The following is an 18841-nucleotide window of genomic DNA, read 5'->3' as shown; positions in this document are numbered from 1 at the left end:
AGTAAATGGATGGGAAGTTGGTTTATGTGATGGACTGGGCTATATTCACAACCCTTTGTAATTTTTTTAGGTCCTGGTCAGAGCAGGAGGTGTACCAAGCTGTGATACATGTGTGACATAATGTGTTATGTGTATCACAGATGCACACACTGACAGGGATTGTTGCATTCATCTTTGGTGCAACCTATCCCTTTGTTGAAAAAGAAATAATTCTAACCTTTTGCTCCACAGTATTTTCTCACTGGCTGAATAAATTTTTAAAGAGAGATGTTGCAGTTTAGATGAATATCGTATTTTATCATCTAATAGACTGAACTCATTTCTGCTCATAGATATAATGAAACATCGATGATTGTGAGCAACTAAATGGTTGCATCTTGCCAAAACGTTGTGTTATTGGAGAAATGTATCACTGCCCATCTTATTGGGAATGCAGTTTTGGAATGAAACATTCTTGTGGAGTCGAATGACAAGTTTAAGGAAGACAATATGTTAATTTGGAAGTATAATGTAATCCCTTAAATAATGACTTGGATGTAGCTAATGTGAATGATATGATTGACATTCCTATTATTTGAGTGAAAATTATATAATTATTAAGAGTGCTATAATAGTGCACTCTTCTGTAAAAGTGAATTTCAAATGAGTTCCACAATTCAGGGGTAGTTCCCATTTTCTCCCTTGATCATAATTGTGCCATGGTTTAAATCATACCAACCATTTACTTGCATTTAACAATGCGCCAGACCCATACCGATGATCTAAACAAAATACCCAGAACTTGTAATCCCTTGGGCATTTTGAGACATGCAAATTCTCTTTAACATCAGAAAGATAAACCAAGGATAGCAAACGCCTACGGTTGAAATGAGCCGCACTTCATTCTGGCTTCCTGCCTGTGGAAAACTGCCAAAAACAATTAAATTTGGTTATCCCACATTAGCCAACCTTGTGTTTGATACGCATTTTTCCCTGCCCGTCTCAACCTATCCCCAGGTTCTTACTACCTCTTCATATCATTCTAATGGATCATTAACAGTAGTACTTGTGATAACTTTCTGATGAACTAAATATCAAAATTAGAATGAAGTTCAAGTACAGTGCAAGTTAAAAGTGCTTGTTGAATGACTAGACATTTGAATGACTCTCAGCTTTGCACTTGTAGAACAATGGGGGCAAAATCAACGCAAGTTAATAGCTTGTGTAGGGTTCCCAGTAATAGTTGTTTTCAAGCGTATTGAAGAGAATTTGGCTATACATTTTGGAAAGAGAAAATGAACACATGTAATTTCAACTTTATGTAATCATAGTCTTACTGATTTAACCCTTTGAATGAAAAAAAAGCCCAAGTTCACCTAGTTTATCTGAATAGGGGTGGCACAGTGGTTATAGAGTCAGAGGTTTACAGCATGGAAACAGGCCCTTCGGCCCAACTTATCCATGCTGCCATTTTTTTAAACCCCAAAGCTAGTTCCAATTGCCCACATTTAGCCCATATCCCTCTATAAATCTTTTTAAATTATAAAATTGTATCCGCCTCTACTACTTACTATCTCTGGCAGCTTGTTCCAGACACCACCCTTTGTGAAAAAATAGCCCCTCTGGACACTTGTATCTCTCCCCTCTCACCTTAAACCTATGTCCTCTAATTTTAGACTCCCCTACCTTTTAGGTTAGCATTGTTGCCTCAGTGCCAGGGACCTGGATTAAATTCCCGGCTTCGGTCACTGTGTGGGATACATTCTCCCCGTGTCTGCGTGGGTTTCCTCCAGGTGCTCTGGTTTCCTGCCACAGCCTGAAAGACGTGCTGATTAGGTGCATTGGCCATGCTAAATTCTCCCTCAATATACCCAAACAGGTGCCAGAGTGTGGTAACTACAGGATTTTCACTAACTTCATTGTGGTGTTAACTAAACTGTTTAAAACTGCTTCCCCTTGATGCCAATTGCAGATCGTTTCCGGTGCTAGGGGAGCTGGACTTTGTACTTTCTAAGAACCTTGTGAGCAAGTTTTGCGTCTGTCAGCAGCCCACATTGATTTGCACAGTTCTTCCCAAATCTTTTCCCCATATGAGCACCCCCTCCCTCATTTGAATGCCTCAGACTTTGTGTGACCGCATGGGAGGAAGGTTTAAACGTCAGCTGCTAAGCATGGTGAGGGGGCAGCAGGGTAGATGTTCAATGTGATGGGCATTGTTTAAAATGCAGGTCTTTTTAAGAAAAACACCTGGCCACATCCAGCAAGAGAAATAATTTAAAGGCGCTTCGCAAATCTTCACATTCAGTCCGAGGCCAATGGCAGCTATTGCTGCCTCGGAACTTGTGACCCCAAAATCTCCTCATTAAAAGGACGTTTGCAAATTGACCTTTTTAGTACCACATACAGATTTATGTACGATAACACAGAGGTGTGCATACTTAGTTAGAGATTCAGATAATAAACTTTTCCTATTAGGAAGCTGGTATATCCTCCCAATGGGTATTTTGTTACACAAACTGTAGGATTGTTCGGATATGGGGTAAACGAGAGTGGTGAGCCTGTAAATTTACTGCCACAGAAAGTAGTTGAGGTCAAAATGTATGAATTCAAGAAGAAGTTAGATATAGCTCTTGGCTAAAGGTTCCAAGGGAAGGGAGGGGGATTATCATGATATTGAATTTGCTGATTAGCCATGATCGAAATGCATGGTGGAGCAGGCTTAAAGGGCCGAACAGCCCATTCCTGTTTCTATTTTCTATGCTTCATTGCATTTTCATGGTTATCTTTGTGGGTTTCATGAAAAATGGATAGCTTATATTTTGTGCGCTTTCAACTGAAATGCTCATGCTATTGGTCTAATTACATTGAGTATTGTAGGACCGTGTGTGCATTATAACGGAAACATTATGGCTGTGGGTGAATGCCAAAACATTTCCTTTTTTGAGAATGATTGGAGAAATGGCTCTTGAGCCAGCACTGCAGTCAATCCATTATCAACTTGGGTCCCTTGTGTAGTTGAAACAAAGAACAGTTAGACTTTCTTTCTAACAAAAGTAATTACTCCGATCCCTTGTGATGAAGAATGGGTATGTTTTTGCTAAGTAAATAAATGGGTAACTTGAAAGATGCTGAGGACTGTTACATGGTCTAGCAGAAACTTAACACAGATTTTATCTACCGTGTGAAAACATGCTTAATGGTTTTAGACTCATGGGACCAGGAGTAGATCGAAAACCAGTTGCTTATAATAGAACTCCACATGTACGTTTTTGTTGATTCCAGAGTGGAACGTTTGGGTGATGGGAATGTTCCTATATAAAAAAAGTCCTGTCGTCTGGCTACTTTGATTGCTGCAGCTTTAAGAAAACTGCTTCCCGCAAAATTGGATCTTTCCTGGTGGCAGTCACGCACGGTTTAGTTTTTTGTGTTGTCCCAGTTCTTTACCATAGGCTGCTAACGTGTATGTCTAGGAGAGCCAACTGGGACTTGGCCTTCTAACGGGGAATGGGAAAACGTGTGCATCAGGACGAATTGTAAATTGAGTTGTAGGCTTTGCTGTTGGGACATATAAGGAGCAATTGCTGGCTGAAATGTGGCCGATGCCATTCCACTGGCACAAGGTTAATGAGGAATTGTGAATACATCAGGTAAGTTTGCATTTAGATTTAACTACTCAGGCCTTATTTTCGGGAGGGATGTGTCAAATAACCTTTACTCATGTTAATACTTGTGTTATGCGTTTGTGCAGAGCCTTTACTTTTATGTAAGCTGGAAAAAAAGAAGTGGTTTATTGAAACTACTATATATTTGAATGGGTAGAATAGGCAAGAGATGGTTTTGTACATACAGCCTGCAGCAGAGCTGTCGTCCACGCAGTGACAATGCTGAGTAATGTTTCTGTGCATGTGAAGACTTAAGTACAGCTTTACTGAGGAAGATATTGTGTGCACTCGAATCCTGAAAATAGCGTGAAACCCTAAGCAGCCTGTTGGTTTGCCCTGGTTTTTCATAGAAGTTGATAATGCGAGTGAATATCACAATATAGAAATATGGACCTTTTGCTATCTCTGGATATAATTAATACCTGTTACATTTAGAAGAATGAAAGCATTTTATATTTCAGTCATTTAGCAAAAGAAGTATGTCCTTGAGGCTTACACACCCAGTTTCTCTTCATTGGGTTAATTCAGGTTGTTTCACTCAAAGGATTAAGTTGAAACACATTAAATGCTAATTTCTATGCGTGTAGCTTTATTGTTATGCTGTACTGTATAATCTGAATTTACTCACCATATTGGACTTGTGATGGTGGTTCATTTTGTGCAACCCTCCCATTTACCTTGTTAAAAGTTTAAAGTTTTTTTTATTAATGTCGCACGTAGGCTTACATTAACACTGCAATGAAGTTACTGTGAAAATCCCCTAGTCACCGCACTTCAGTGCCTGTTTGGGTACACTGAGGGAGAATTTAGCATGGCCAATGCACCTACTGTGGGAGGAAACAGAAGCATCCAACAGAAACCCACGCAGACATGGGGACAACATGTAGATTCAGCACAGGCAGTGACCCAAGCCGGGATTTGAACCCTGGCGCTGTGAGGCAGCGGTGCTAACCACTGTGCCACCCCAAATGTATATTGGTATAGAGATACTAATGCTTATGGAGAAAATCCTGATCTGAGATTTTCTCTTTCAGACAATTGGATTTGGAAGCCAAAACTTATCCAAATGTTTAACAGTTCTTTAAAGTTTTAATGTATCGCTCTGAAATTTGCAGAAACCCATTATATATGTTATAACCCTTGAGTCACAGTGGCACAGTGGTTAGTGCTGTTGCCTCACAGCACCAGGGACCTGGGTTCAATTCCAGCCTCGGGTCATTGTTTGCGTGGAGTTTGCACTGAGAGGCAGCAGTGCTAATCATTGTGCCATAAAAGATCTGCTTTATAAAAGAGTTTTCCTCCTATGTGATTTTAATTCTATTTTGTTAGTATCTTTTTATTAACACAGTCTTAATACTTGGTGATGGGAAATGAGGTTTGTCAGTATAGAGTTTAAACTTTGTAATTAACACTTGTCACTTACTTGAAGGCTGTTGTTTGAGTTTGTTAAATTGCATCAAATTGGTGGCAGGTCAAGTTGAAAGTAGCTAAGAAATAGACTGTAGTAATGGGAAGAAAACACTTGGGTTCCATAACAAATGGGCGGTGGTCCAGAATACATTTGACTTGTTTTCAAATCCCACTGCTCTTGACTTTATCTTCCGTAGTGCTACACACTGTGTGATTGCTACACTCCAATTCTAGTCCCTTGTGCATTCTGTTTTAATCATATTACAGCTGACAGCCGTGTCTTCTGCCAAGGTTCTAACCTTTGCAATTCTCTCTCAAAGCTGCACCATCTTCCCTTCCTCTTTTCAGATGCTCCTCAAAACCTACCTTTGTGATCAAGCTTGTGGTTATCTATCAGAATGTCTTCTCCTGTGAATTGGAGTTAGATTTTATTTGGCAATGCTTTGTCAAGGGCCGTGGGACATTTTATTAGTGAAAATGAATGGAAGCTGTCCATTTCACTTGCCAACTTGACCCCACTTATCTAGTCACATGTTAATTGTCAGCACTAATGCAGTTATGTTTATGCTGCACATAAGTCGAGAAATGTGAGTAAAAAGAATGAGAAGTAACAAATTCAACATTCAAGAAACTCATCAAGAAAGATACGGCAAGCGAAATGGTGAAATTAGAGAAAAATTATGCAAGTGTAGGTTAGACAGACTGGCCATGCTAGATTGCCCCTGAGGCCAGGGGGCAAGCTATGGCAAATGGAATTTAATGTTGGCAAGTGCGAGGTGGTCCACTTTGGTAGGAATAATGGTAGGAAGGACTATTTCTTACGTGGCGAAAAACTGCAGCAGGCGACGGTGCAGAGGGACCTCGGGGTCCTTGTGCATGAGTCGCAAAAACCCAGCCTGCAGGTGCAACAGGTGGTCAGGAAGGCGAATGGGATGCTGGCCTTCATAGCGAGGGGGATTGAATATAAAAGTAGGGAGGTCTTGCTGCAGCTGTATAGGGCATTGGTGAGGCCACAGCTGGAGTACTGTGTGCAGTTTTGGTCGCCGCACTTACGCAAGGATATTTTGGCCTTGGAGGGAGTGCAGAGGAGGTTTACTAGGCTGATAACGGAGTTGAGGGGGTTGAGCTATGAGGAGAGGCTGAATAAATTAGGCTTGTACTCGTTAGAGTTTAGAAGAATGAGGGGAGATCTCATTGAGACGTATAAGATGATGAATGGGATGGATAGGATAGAGGTGGAGAGACTCTTCCCGCTCAGAAAGGACAGTAGGACTAGGGGGCACAGCCTCAAGATAAAGGGGGGTGCGGTTTAGAACGGAGTTGAGGAGGAACTTCTTCACTCAAAGGGTGGTGAATCTCTGGAATTCTCTGCCCATTGAGGTGGTGGAGGCTGCCTTGCTAAATATTTTTAAGACGCGGGTTGATGGGTTTTTGATAAGCGAGGGGATTAAGGGTAATGGGGAGAGGGCGGGAATGTGGAATTGAGCCACGACAGATCAGCCATGATCTTATTGAATGGCGGGGCAGGCTCGAAGGGCTAGATGGCCTACTCCTGCTCCTATTTCTTATGTTCTTATGTCTTATGTAATGGGGATAGGGCCTGAGTGGGATTGCGGTTGGTGCAGACTCTGACTAGCCTCCTTCTGCACTGTAGAATTCATTGACTTTAACTGTCTTTGACCTATTTAGGGTGCCACAGTGGTTAGCACTGCTGCCTCCCAGTGCCAGGGACCTGGGCTTGATTCCTGGCATGTGTCACTGTATGGAGTTTGCACCTTCTCCCCGTGTCTGCATGGGTTTCCTCCGGGTGCTCCAGTTTCCTCCCACAGTCCAAAGATGTGTAGATTAGGTAGATTGGCCATGCTAAATTGACCCTGAACGTCAAGGGAATTAGTTAGGGTAAATGCTCATGGGGTTATGGGGATAGAGCCTGGGCGGGATTGTAGTTGGTGCAGACTCAATGGGCCGAATGGCTGCCTCTTGCATTGTAGGATTCATTGATTCTAACTGTCTTTGATCTATTTAATTCTAGTCCCTTCATTTATCAATCTGCCCCATTGTTGTTTCGTCAGAAGTGTTGCAATGAAAACACCTGTAAGACTGAGATGGAAATTTCAGCTTTTAAAACTTCACACAGATGGAAAGTAGAAATTTAATATTGTGACTTTCTTAGTAAAAGTGCAAAATGAAGTTGTGCAAACGGCTGGCCTAGATACTTGGGTGTTGGAGTGAGGCTGAGGAAATAGCTGTGGGATAGCTGCTAGTAATGTACTACATTCATTTTGATTTGACATGGAAGTATGCCTCAGTTGAGAATTTTCAGTGCCAGGCACTCACCTAGCACCTTTTAATCTACTTAATTATTTTGTGGGGCTCCTTTCTACTTCTCTAGAATTCAAGACACTTGGCGATGGTGAAATAATATTTTTTTATACATGTGTTTAGAATAAATTTAAATTAATATCTATGTTTAAAGATATGGACCACCTTAAAATATCAAATTGCACCCTTCCTACAACAACCTTGAGGTGAATTAGGGGACACCATTTAAAAATGAGGGTGTCTCCCATTGAGACTGAGACAAGAATTTTTTTCTGAAGGTTGTTTGTGGAACTTTCTTTCCCAGAGGGAAGTGGAGGCTGGGTCATTGATTATAATCAACCTGGGTTAGATGGCCTATTCCAAATTTTTGTATCCTCAGCCCCTTGCTTTACTCCTTTAAGGCATTTCTCAGAGCCAACCTTTTTTGTGATCTGACCTACTTTCTATCCCCTGCAGTGGCTTGGGATCATATTTCGTTTTATAATGTCCCTTGTGAGGTTGCATTACATTCAAGGCACTGTGTGAAAATAGGTTGTTTTGAGTTCCACAATTACCATTGCTCTGTTTTGTCTTGTCCACTGGTGTAATTTTGGGGATATTTTTAAAGAATTAAAGTGCCTAAAATTATGACCAGCAGTCCAGAAAATGCTGGCATTGTTTCAGAGTAACCTGTTTTGGAGTTTAATTAAAATTTTTTGGATGCACTCCAGCGTTTAATCCTTTTAATGTAAAATTAGTGTGGTTAATTGTTGCAACATTATTTTTTTCATTGCCACTTGGGATTCAATAATTGCAAACATTTTTACACATCTGCAGTACTGATTACTTCGAGCTAGCTGCCTTTTGAAGATTAACTCTTTTAAACAGGCTGAAGAAGCAGCATGCCTTTCCTTATCACTTACGCGGCAAGCTTGTCGTCGAAAAGAATCCCTACAGTGCAGAAGGAAGCCATTTGACCCACTTAAGCTGCACCGACCACAATCCCACCACAGACCCTATCCCTGCAACACCACTTATGCTAGTCCCACCTGACACTAAGGGGCAATTTACTATGGCCAATCAACCTAACCTGCATGTCTTTGGGCTGTGGGGGGCAATCGGAGCACCCAGAGGAAACTCTTGCAGACATGGGGAGAATGTGCAAATTCCATACAGACAGTCACCTGAGGTTGGAATTGAACCTGGGTTCCTGGCGCTGTGAGACAGCAGTGCTAATCATTGTGCCGCCCAAAGAAAGCTTCGTTGCTTATTCTATCTCAATCCTAAAAACCTTTTGCATCACTTTGTATTCTAATACCTTGATTTTTTTTTAAATCCAGTAAACAACAACACAAAATTTGCCTGTTTTGTAAAGAGCAAACTTAAAATGTCACCTGAGAATTTTAGTTGATTGTATCTATTGAATTTCTCATGATTTTGTCACTGCATTAGCAATTACTGGTGTATTCCCCTGATCTTTCTATCTCATATGGTTCAGCTTTTGAAGATGTTTCATCTCTAATGATGCTGAATTAATGTAATTCTCCAATTTCCCTTTTATTTCAGTCCCCGTGCTCTGATTACCCATTCTACCTGTGCTGGGCCCTTGGAGCACAGAGGTATAGAATCCTAAGTAACTCAGGCAAATTATCATTTTGTTTCAAAATACTAACTTGCCATGGCAAGCTGAAGATGGATTGAGTGAACTTGACGAAGGACGTGACAAGCATGGTCAATTCACTCGTTGAAGGAGTTTGTAACCTTAGGGGTTGTTTATCAACAAATTTGTTGAGGCTGATCTGCATTCCACATAGATGTACTCATGAACGCTTAGGGAAGAGATTCAACATTTATTTAGTGCATCCTCGGATTGCAAGAATAAGCAATCACTGCTCCCTACTGGTGAACTTCCAATATTGTGAAAAGGAAGACCAAAAGATGCCCAGTAGAAATGGGGCAAAGGAGTGCAATCTAGTTAGACACTGCCGTCAGTCTAATTTCCAAAGTCCCTGTAATTCTGGTATTCTACTAGCCCTGATGAATTGGTTACAGTCGGTTTTTCTTAGACCAGCCGAGGAATTGCTTTATTTTAGCCTAGCTCTCAATTGTAATGACCATTAAATTCATCCTATAAACAGTTACAATCCCTTAAATTTATCCAGGTGTCCACTTAAATGACAAACCGTGGAGCTATAAATCGTCAGGATATTCTTTACTGAATTAAGCCTTGAGCCTGGCTTCCACCAGAACAGTTCCAAATAGCTGCAGCTCCGATTGGCATTCCAAGGCAGATACTGGTAATTAGATTTTGCAACTATCTGTGTTGGATTGCAGAAATAGAGGGAGTGTGGAGAATAAGCATCTGCACAGACCAAAGAACAATACAGCACAGGAAACAGGCCCTTCGGCCTTCCAAGCCTGCACCGCTCATTGGTCCAACTAGACCATTCTTCTGTATCCCTCCATTCCCAGTCTGCGCACCAGTTGGGCCTAATGGCCTGATTCGATGCTGAAAGATCAATGTGCTTACAATGAGAAACCAAGCATGCCGAATGCCTTCTTCACCACTCTGTCCACCTGTGACTCCATTTCTAATGCCATGCTAAATTTTCCCTCAGTGTACCCGAGCAGACACCAGAGTGTGACGACCGGGGGATTTTCACAGTAACTTCATTGTAGTGTTAATGAAAGCCAACTTGTGACACTAATAAATAAACTTTACTTTTTAATCATTCCTCAAATTCAGTACTTTTTTACAAATTAACTGATTTGTCTCCCGTGACAGAGGTCATTTACAATTGAAGGTTGAGACATTTAGCAGCAATGATAGATCAGTCTGTTCTTTGGCAGCAATGAGTTACACTTGCTTTCTTTGACTTAGAAACGCACTTCACAGGAATGCTATTAGACAAAACCTGACTATTTAAGACAAATAACCGCATATTTGTCCAATGGAATGGATTTCATTTCTTAAAAGGAGGTGGCAGAGAGATTTGGGGAGGGAATTCCAGATCTTATGTCAGGGAGGGACGAAAGGCCACTGCTCATACTGTGTTCAACACAGTGGCTTATTACTGAAAGAAATTTCAGTAGACTTGGAGCTATTATAAGGGTCATCCAGTCTCAAAACGTTGGCTCTATTCTCTCTCTTTACAGATGCTGTCAGATCTGCTGAGTTTTTCCATTTTCTGCTTTTAGTTCAGATTCCAGCATCTGCAGTATTTCGCTTTTATAAATCTTTGGTTTCAGGTTTTGCCAAGTCACCAAGGTCAGAAAAGAACTCTTTGAAACAAAATCCTTTTTTAAAATTTATTCCTGGAACATGGGTGTCGCTGGCTGGCCAGTATCTAATATCGCTAGGTGCCCAAGGACAGTTGAGAGTCAACCACATTGCTGTGACTCTGGAGTCGCACGTAGGTCAGCTTATGTGTGACCTTATAGAGATCTATAAAATAATGAGGGGCATAGATAAGGCAGATAGTCAATATTTTTTCTCAAAAGTTGGGGAGTCCAAAACTAGAGGGCGTAGGTTTAAGATAAGAAGGGAGAGATACACAAGTGTCCAGTGGGGTAATTTTTTCACACAGAGGGTGGTGAGTGTCTGGAACAAGCTGCCAGAGGTAGTAGGGACTGGTACAATTTTGTCTTTTAAAAAGCATTTGGATGGTTACATGGATAAAATGGGTACAGAGGGATATGGGCCAAATGCGGGCAATTGGGATGAGCTTAGGGGTTTAAAATAAATGGTGGCATGGACAAGTTGGACCGAAGGGCCTGTTTCCATGCTGTAAACCTCTGTGGTTCTATGACAATGCATTTAAACAGCACACCTTTCAGACTGTGGGAGGAAACTGGAGCACCTGGAGGAAACCCATGCAGGCATGGGGGAGATCATGTAGACAGTGACCCAAGCCAGGAGTTGAACCTGGGTCCCTGCTGCTGTGAGGCAGCAGTGCTAACCACTGTGCCATCTGATTACAATATATCTTGCATTTACATTTTAAAAAGTTTTATAACACTGCCAGTGAGAACAGTGACGTCCAGAATAATACTGCAAAATTTATTGAACACAATGTATTGTATGCAGCAATATGCGCGAACACCTTTATTTTATGGTTAAAAGTAAAGTTTATTTATTAGTAAGTTCACATTGACACTGGAATGAAGTTACTCTGAAAATCCACTAGTCACCACAATCCAGCACCTGTTCGGGTACATTGAGGGAGAATTTAGCATGGCCAATGCATCTAAACCAGCTGTCTTTTTGGACTGTGGGAGGAAACCAGAGCACCTGGAAGAAACCCACACAAACACGGGGAGAATGTGCAAACTCCACACAGACAGTGACCCAAGGCTGGAATCGAACCCGGGTTGCTGGTGCTGTGAGGCAGCAGTGCTAACCACTATGCACCATGCTGGTTAGTTCTTTGTATGAAAATGTACTTGTGAAATATTGAGTGTCACAAACATTTCCATGGCTCCAGACTGTCGCACCAGACAACCAAGCCAATAATGGATTGTGATGGATCATTTATTTAAAATATCTTTGCGACCTTTGTGGTTGTGAACTCTGCTGAGAGAACAATGGTAATAACATGTAATGATCAAGAACACAGGATCCTGCATCCTGTAGGTAATGTGTTTTAAATCAAATGTCATTACGGCTAAATGAAAAAAACCTATTATTTACTCACGGGCATCTGGTTCGTGACAATCTGTTATTAAAAGTATGTTTTTGAGAGGAGGTTGGGAGAACTGGTCTTTTAAAAAATTTTTAATTACAGTGTTTAGTGACTCTAAGTGTAAAATTATATACAGTTAACAGCTTGTGTTACAATGGGTTAACATTTTTACATTAACTTTCAACCAGCAGTACTTCATTTTGAATTTAATCTCATTAGAACTTTACTGAAATAATGGTCAGGTTTTTATCTTCAAGCGATGTTTTGGATACTTGTTGAATTGAAACACTAATCTTGAGAGATGGTAAGGTGACGGGGGGGGAAGGGTTGGTGCCATTTGGACTTTGGGAACATTAAATAGTCAATATTGAATTAGTTACCCTTAATCTCTGCCCCTTTTTCCCCTTCTACTGAATATTAGCCAGGAAAATCAACCATGATTTGATTTTACTGTCACATGTATTCATAGAATCATAGATGTGGGGTAGCATGGTGGCACAGTGGTACAGTAGTTAGCACTGCTGCCTCACAGCGCCAGGGACCTGGGTTCAATTCCTGGCCTCGGGTCACTGCCTGTGTGGAGTTTGCATCTTCTCCCCGTGGGTTTCCTCCGGTTTCCTCCCACAGTCCAAAGACGCGCAGGTTAGGTTGATTGGCTATGCTAAATTAACCCTCGTGGCAGGGGTATTAGCAGGGTAAATATGTGCGGTTACAGGAATAGGGTCTGCGTGGGATTGTCAGATATGTGGGATTGGTGCAGACTCGATAGGCCGAATGGCCTCCTTCTGCACTGAAGAGACACTCAGATTCTATGCAGATACAGTGAAAGATGTTGTTTCTTGTGCGCTATACAGACAAAGCATACACTTCATAGAGAAGGAAAGGAGAGAGTGCAGAATGTGGTGTTACAGTCATAGCTAGCGTGCAGAGAAAGATGTGAGGTAAGTCTATTCAAAAGTCTGAGGCAGCAGGAAAGAAGCTGTTCTTGAGTCAGGTGGTACGTAACCTCAGATTTTGCATAACGGGCAATTAATTCCACATTTGCCCAAAGTTAAAATGTTTGCCTCAAGAGCTTTTTGTATCAATAAAATGTAATTTTTTTCCCCTCAAAGTTCACTGATGAAACACCTACTTAAAGATGTACTCAAGACTATACTACAGATATCAGTGTGAGAGCAATGCCTGCTTTATAGCAACAAGCAAGTTGAGCTGCCATCTATGCTTCAATCTATGGTCAGGGAAGGTTGAGGAGCTCTCATTAGTACCTCCATGAAAATTAAATTTTGAAAGCAGCAAAAACTTTATAAGCAAAGATGTGCTGGTTAAGTGAATTGGCCATGCAAACTTTTCCCTCAGTGTACCCAAATAGGCGCAGAACTGTAGCCATTAGGGAATTTTCACAGTAACTTCATTACAGTATTAATGTAAAGCTACTTGTGACGAATAAATTAACTTTAACTTTAGTAAATTGTCCTAAGGCACTTCACAGGAGAGTACTCAGACAATATTTGATGCTAAGCATACACTATGATCAGTAAAAGTGCCTGTTGATTTACCGGGACTAACTAACTCATGGGTTAGCCTATAACTCATTCTTGCTTGCATGTTGCTCAGGAGTAGTTAGGCCACAAATCATTCACCGATCCCTGTTTAACATCCAGTTTCCTTGCATTTTGCAATAACTTAGGACATACGCTAAAAGGCCTGGAGGACAGTTTGTTCGGTTTCCCTGTCATTAGAACAATCTGATGCTCACATATGAAAAATGACTAGGTGCGGGCAAGAATCAGTGAAACCAAAGAGTCAAAGAAGGGAGCGTGCAGAGGAATGAGGAGCTTCAGTTATGTGGATAGATTGGAGAAGGATTGATCTCCTTGGAGAATACAAAAGCAAGAGAAAATTTGACAAAAGGTGTTGAACATGAGACAGCGTTGGGACACAGTAGGTGGGAAAATCTGTTCCTATGGATAGAAGGTTCAAGAGCCGCCAGAGGAAGAAATGGAGGCGTGAGAAAGAACTACTTTCACCCCGTCAGGGGTGGTTATGATCCGGATGTATGATGGAGACAGATTCAATTTGTGTATGATGGAGACGGATTCAATTTGTGGCTTTTAAATGGAAATTAGATAAGTTATCTGAAGAAATAAAATCAATTGCAGGGCTATGGGGAAAAGAGACCAGCTGAGCAGCACTTTCAACATTTTAAAGTTTAGCGTTTATTTATTAGTGTCGCAAGTTGGCTTACATTAACACTGCGTTGAAGTTACTGTGAAAATCCCCTAGTCGCCACACTTCAACACCTGTTTGGGGACACTGAGGGAAAATTTAGCCTGGTCAATGCAACTAACTAGCACGTCTTTCGGACTGTGGGAGGAAACCCAAGTAGACACGGGGAAGAATGTGCAGACTCCGCACTGACTGCTACCCAAGCCGAGGATCGAACCTGGGTCCCTGGGTCTGTGAGGCAGCAGTGCTAACCACTATGCCGAGATAGCAAGGACACAATGGGCTAAATGGCCTCCTTCTGCGCCGTAGACATTCCATGAATTTAAGGTTAGGATCTTTTACTCACCCTGACATTAGAGAAGTCATTTCAGAATCAAAATTCAACTGACCTAACTAATATAACTAGTGGCTAACCACCATCTAGGCATGGGCAATTAGGAATGGACAATAAATGATTGTGTCTACAATGTCTACATCCTGGAGGAAACCCACGCAGACACGGGGAGAATGTACAGACTCCGTATAGACAGTGATCAAGCCAGGAAATGAACCCAGGTCCCTGGCGCTGTGAAACAGCAGTGCTAACCACTGTGCCACCCCATGTTAAAGATGCTATATAAAGGTCAGATAGTTGTATTTTGCACAAGGAATGTTGTAAACAATGTAACACTTGAATCTTGTTGAAAAGAGAGACATGCTGCTGAAGCTTTTCATCTTGCACTGATCAGGACAAACACAAGAATGCCAAATTTCAAATGAGCACAGCAGTCTACACTTACAGGAGAAAAGGGGTGTGGACTGATTGGCAAATTGACTCTGGCTGACGTGTGGGGAAATATAGGCTCCCAATGCTTCTGAGTAATTCAGAAAAAAACCCAAGACTGGAATGTATTGCTTTCGGTGGCAGAGAACAGGTCCCAGCTTATGCATGTATGTTCCTTTTAGTAAGGGAGCCACGGTGGCACAATGGTTAGCACTGCTGCCTCACAGCGCCAGGGACATGGGTTTGATTCCTAATTTGGGTCACTGCTTGTGTGGAGTATGCATGTTCTCCCCGTGTCTGCGTCAGTTTGCTCCAGTTTCCACCCCCCCTCCCCCCCCCATGGTCTGAAGGACATGCTGGTTCAGTGAATTGGCCATGCTAAATTCTCCCTCATTGTTACCCAAACAGATGCCGGAGTGTGGCGACTAGGGGATTTTCACAGTAAGTTCATTGCTATGACAATATCAGCCTACTTGTGACAACAATAAAATAAACTATAAAAATTTTTAAAAAGTATAGATGAGTCACACTTGTTTGATTATCTTAAATTGGGTGAAATGTAGATATTAATGTGTGCAGCACTTACTTAACAGAGGTTGTGCCATCACAAGTAATTTTTCAAAAATTTTTACAATTGGTTAAGAATGCTGTTTCATACTGTACAATACGATGATGATGAGTGGCATTTTCTGCTAATAACATCCACCGTCAATCCAAGTGTTCCGCCTACCAGAAGATTGAGTAATATTGTGTATGAAAGTCAGTGCCAAAGTGATGTCAGTTATGTAGGCTGTATGTCACAATGACTGGCTGATCCGGTTCTCTAGCTGTGATCGGGAGACAGCGTACTCAACCAGCCTGTGCTTGCAAAGCACAGAACAAAAAGCTGACTGTTAGCTTTGAGTTTGTGATTGGGAAGCATTTGCTGAGCAATCCTGAGTGTGCCAATACCCCCACTAACGACCAAATATATATGATAAGCAGACCAGCTTGTAATGTTGCTCATTTGGGCTTACAAGAAGCAACATAGGTTTGTACGTAGTGACCTCCTTCTCTGCACATAAAAGGAATATGATCAAGCCTTGTGCCTTCTTTGAATTGTCCAGAAGCATTAGGAGTCTTCAGTTCCCCATTGCTTTCTTCATGGCAACACATCATCAAATCACAGTTAACCAATCATTCCCCCCCCAGCCGCTCCCTCCACCCCGATCCTCTTTATCCTGTGGTGTAAGTTGTTGTGATTATTTGAAATTTGACATTATTGAATTTGTCCTGATGCGTGAAAAGTAACAAGTTTTGGCAACATGTCTCTTTTCAACAATATTCGAAGGTGTTTGAGTTAACCTGACACCAATTTTTAGTTTTGATTGGAGCTTCCTTCTGATTGGAACATCTGCATTATAATAAATGGGGAACCAATGGACATATGAATGCTTTGTGCAGTCATATAGTCCAGGGATAGTTCTTAAAGCCCCGCGATTCAGCTTATTACCACACAGGGGAGCTGCTGAACAGCAGTTGATGCAGTTTGATCGATTTTTAATGATGAGGTTAAGCATGGAGATCAGAATTGCGTATAGTGGACCATCAAACGCAGTTCCACCAAACATAGGACCACTGAACGCAGGACGCCAAGCACAGGACTGCCAAGCACAGGACCACCAAACGCAAGATCACTGAACACAGGACTGCCAAACACAAGACTGCCAAATGCAGGACCACCAACACTGGACTGCCAAACACAGGACTGCCAAACACAGGACTGCCAAATACAGGACTGCTGAACACAGGACTGCTGAACACAGGACTGCTGAACACAGGACTGCCAAACACAGGACTACCAAACGCAGGATCGCCAAACACAGGAAATGTGGGTTTCTTTGAAAGGAGGCATTTTGGATACTGTAGCTAAATTTCAGCTTTGTTGGGGGTGTAGCGGGGTGGTTGACAATGGGTCAGCTGCCCAACAAACAATTGAGTGAAAACAATCTACCACCTCTGAATCACAAGGCAGACAGTTCAAATCCATTCCAAAAGCAGTGACTGATAAGATATTAAACCTCGGGTAGATATAAAAGATCTCATGGCATTAATCTGAAGAACAGCTGAGCAATTCTCCCCAGTGTCTCGCCCAAAATTCATTTTTGATTTGATTTGATTTATGATTGTCACAGGTATTGGGAAAAGCATTATTCTTCCTTGAGCGCTGTACAGATAAAGCATACCATTCATAGAGTACACAGTGGAGAAGGAAAGGAGAGGGTTACAATCACAGAATAAAGTGTTACAATCACAGAAAGATCAGCTTCATATGGAGTAGACCCATTCAGAAGTCTGATGGCATCAGGGAAGAAGTTGTTCTTGAGTCAGTTGGTACATTATCTCAGGCTTTATATCTTTTTCCCAATGGAAGAAGGTGGAAGAGAGTATGTCTAGGATCCTTGATTATGCTGGCTGCTTTTCTGAGGCAGCGGGAAGTGTGGACAGAGTCAATGGATGGGAGGCTGGTTTTTGTGATGGACTGGGCTACAATCACAATCCTTTGTAGTTTCTGGCAATCTATTATTTATTTATTGAGTCAAGGTCACTAAACTGGTGAGTCTTGTCATTATTTCATTGTGGGATTTTACTGCGTACAAATTATCTTCCATGTTTCCCAGATTCGGAACTTGGGCGGGGTTGCACAGTGGACAAACAATCCATTACTATCCAGTTTATCACTTGCATAACAAAACTATATTTCACCTCCACAACTCCAAACATCCTTGATCTGCTAGATGTGGTTCATGGAAGGACACCGGGGCAAGTTCAGAATCTATATTATAGAATCATAAAATCCTGCAGTGTAGGAGGAGGCCATCTGGCCCATTGAGTCTGCACCCACCACAATCCCAATCCCCATGCATTTACCCCTAGCTAGGTTCCCTGACACTAAGGGGCAATTTTAGCATGGCTGATTCAGCTAACCTCCATACTTTTGGACTGTGGGAGGAAACCAGAGCACCCAAAGAACATCCATGCAGACACGGGGAGAACATGCAAACTCCCAAGTAGACCCAAGCCAGGAACTGAACCTGAATCCCTGGCTCTGTGAGGCAGTAGTGTTAACCACTGTGTCGCCCCTTCACACAGTTTTGCTTGGTTCTGACACACAGTCTATCTCAGTACAGATCTATCTAAGCACTTAATTTGTGGTTGGTCTCAAATAACGTGATTTATCAGATTTGTGAAGAGGTATTTAACATTATGTTTTTAGATCTATAGTAAAAATTATTCTCAGTGGCTGAAGAAAATGTAGACCCTAGTTGAAGGGCGTAATATTACCGTAATCCTGAAATATGAGTTGCTGACTGGCAGAATTTATTGCCTATCCCTAATTGCCCTTGAGGGGGCATTGAAGAGTCAACCACATTGCTGTGGGTCTTTTTAAAATTTTTAAAGTTTACTTATTAGTCGCAAGTAAGGTTTACAGTAACACTGCAATGAAGTTACTGAGAAATTCCCCTAGTCGCCACACTCTGGCGTCTGTTTGGGGTAATGCACCAAACCTGGAGTCACATGGAGGCCAGAACAGGTAAGGATGGCAGATTTCCTTCCCTGCAGCTGTTGCTGTAAGCAAGGATGGAAAATTTGGCGCTCAGCCCACTGCAGCGGGACCGGAAAATCCCGTTGGCATGAATGGCCGGAAGATTCCACCTGTAGTGTTTACATAAGGTAAAGGCACTGAGGCCCATCTAGGGTTGGCCTTTATTGATCTTTTTGTTCCTGGGGATCCACTGTGAACTTAATGAGTCAGTCACATCACACTGACCATGACC

The sequence above is a fragment of the Carcharhinus amblyrhynchos genome, chromosome 22 (assembly GCF_965287045.1).
Source record: "Carcharhinus amblyrhynchos chromosome 22, sCarAmb.v2.hapA, whole genome shotgun sequence".
NCBI classification, from domain to species: domain Eukaryota; kingdom Metazoa; phylum Chordata; class Chondrichthyes; order Carcharhiniformes; family Carcharhinidae; genus Carcharhinus; species Carcharhinus amblyrhynchos.
The sequence above is the reverse complement of the archived record's forward strand: the minus strand, read 5'-3'. Positions refer to the sequence as shown.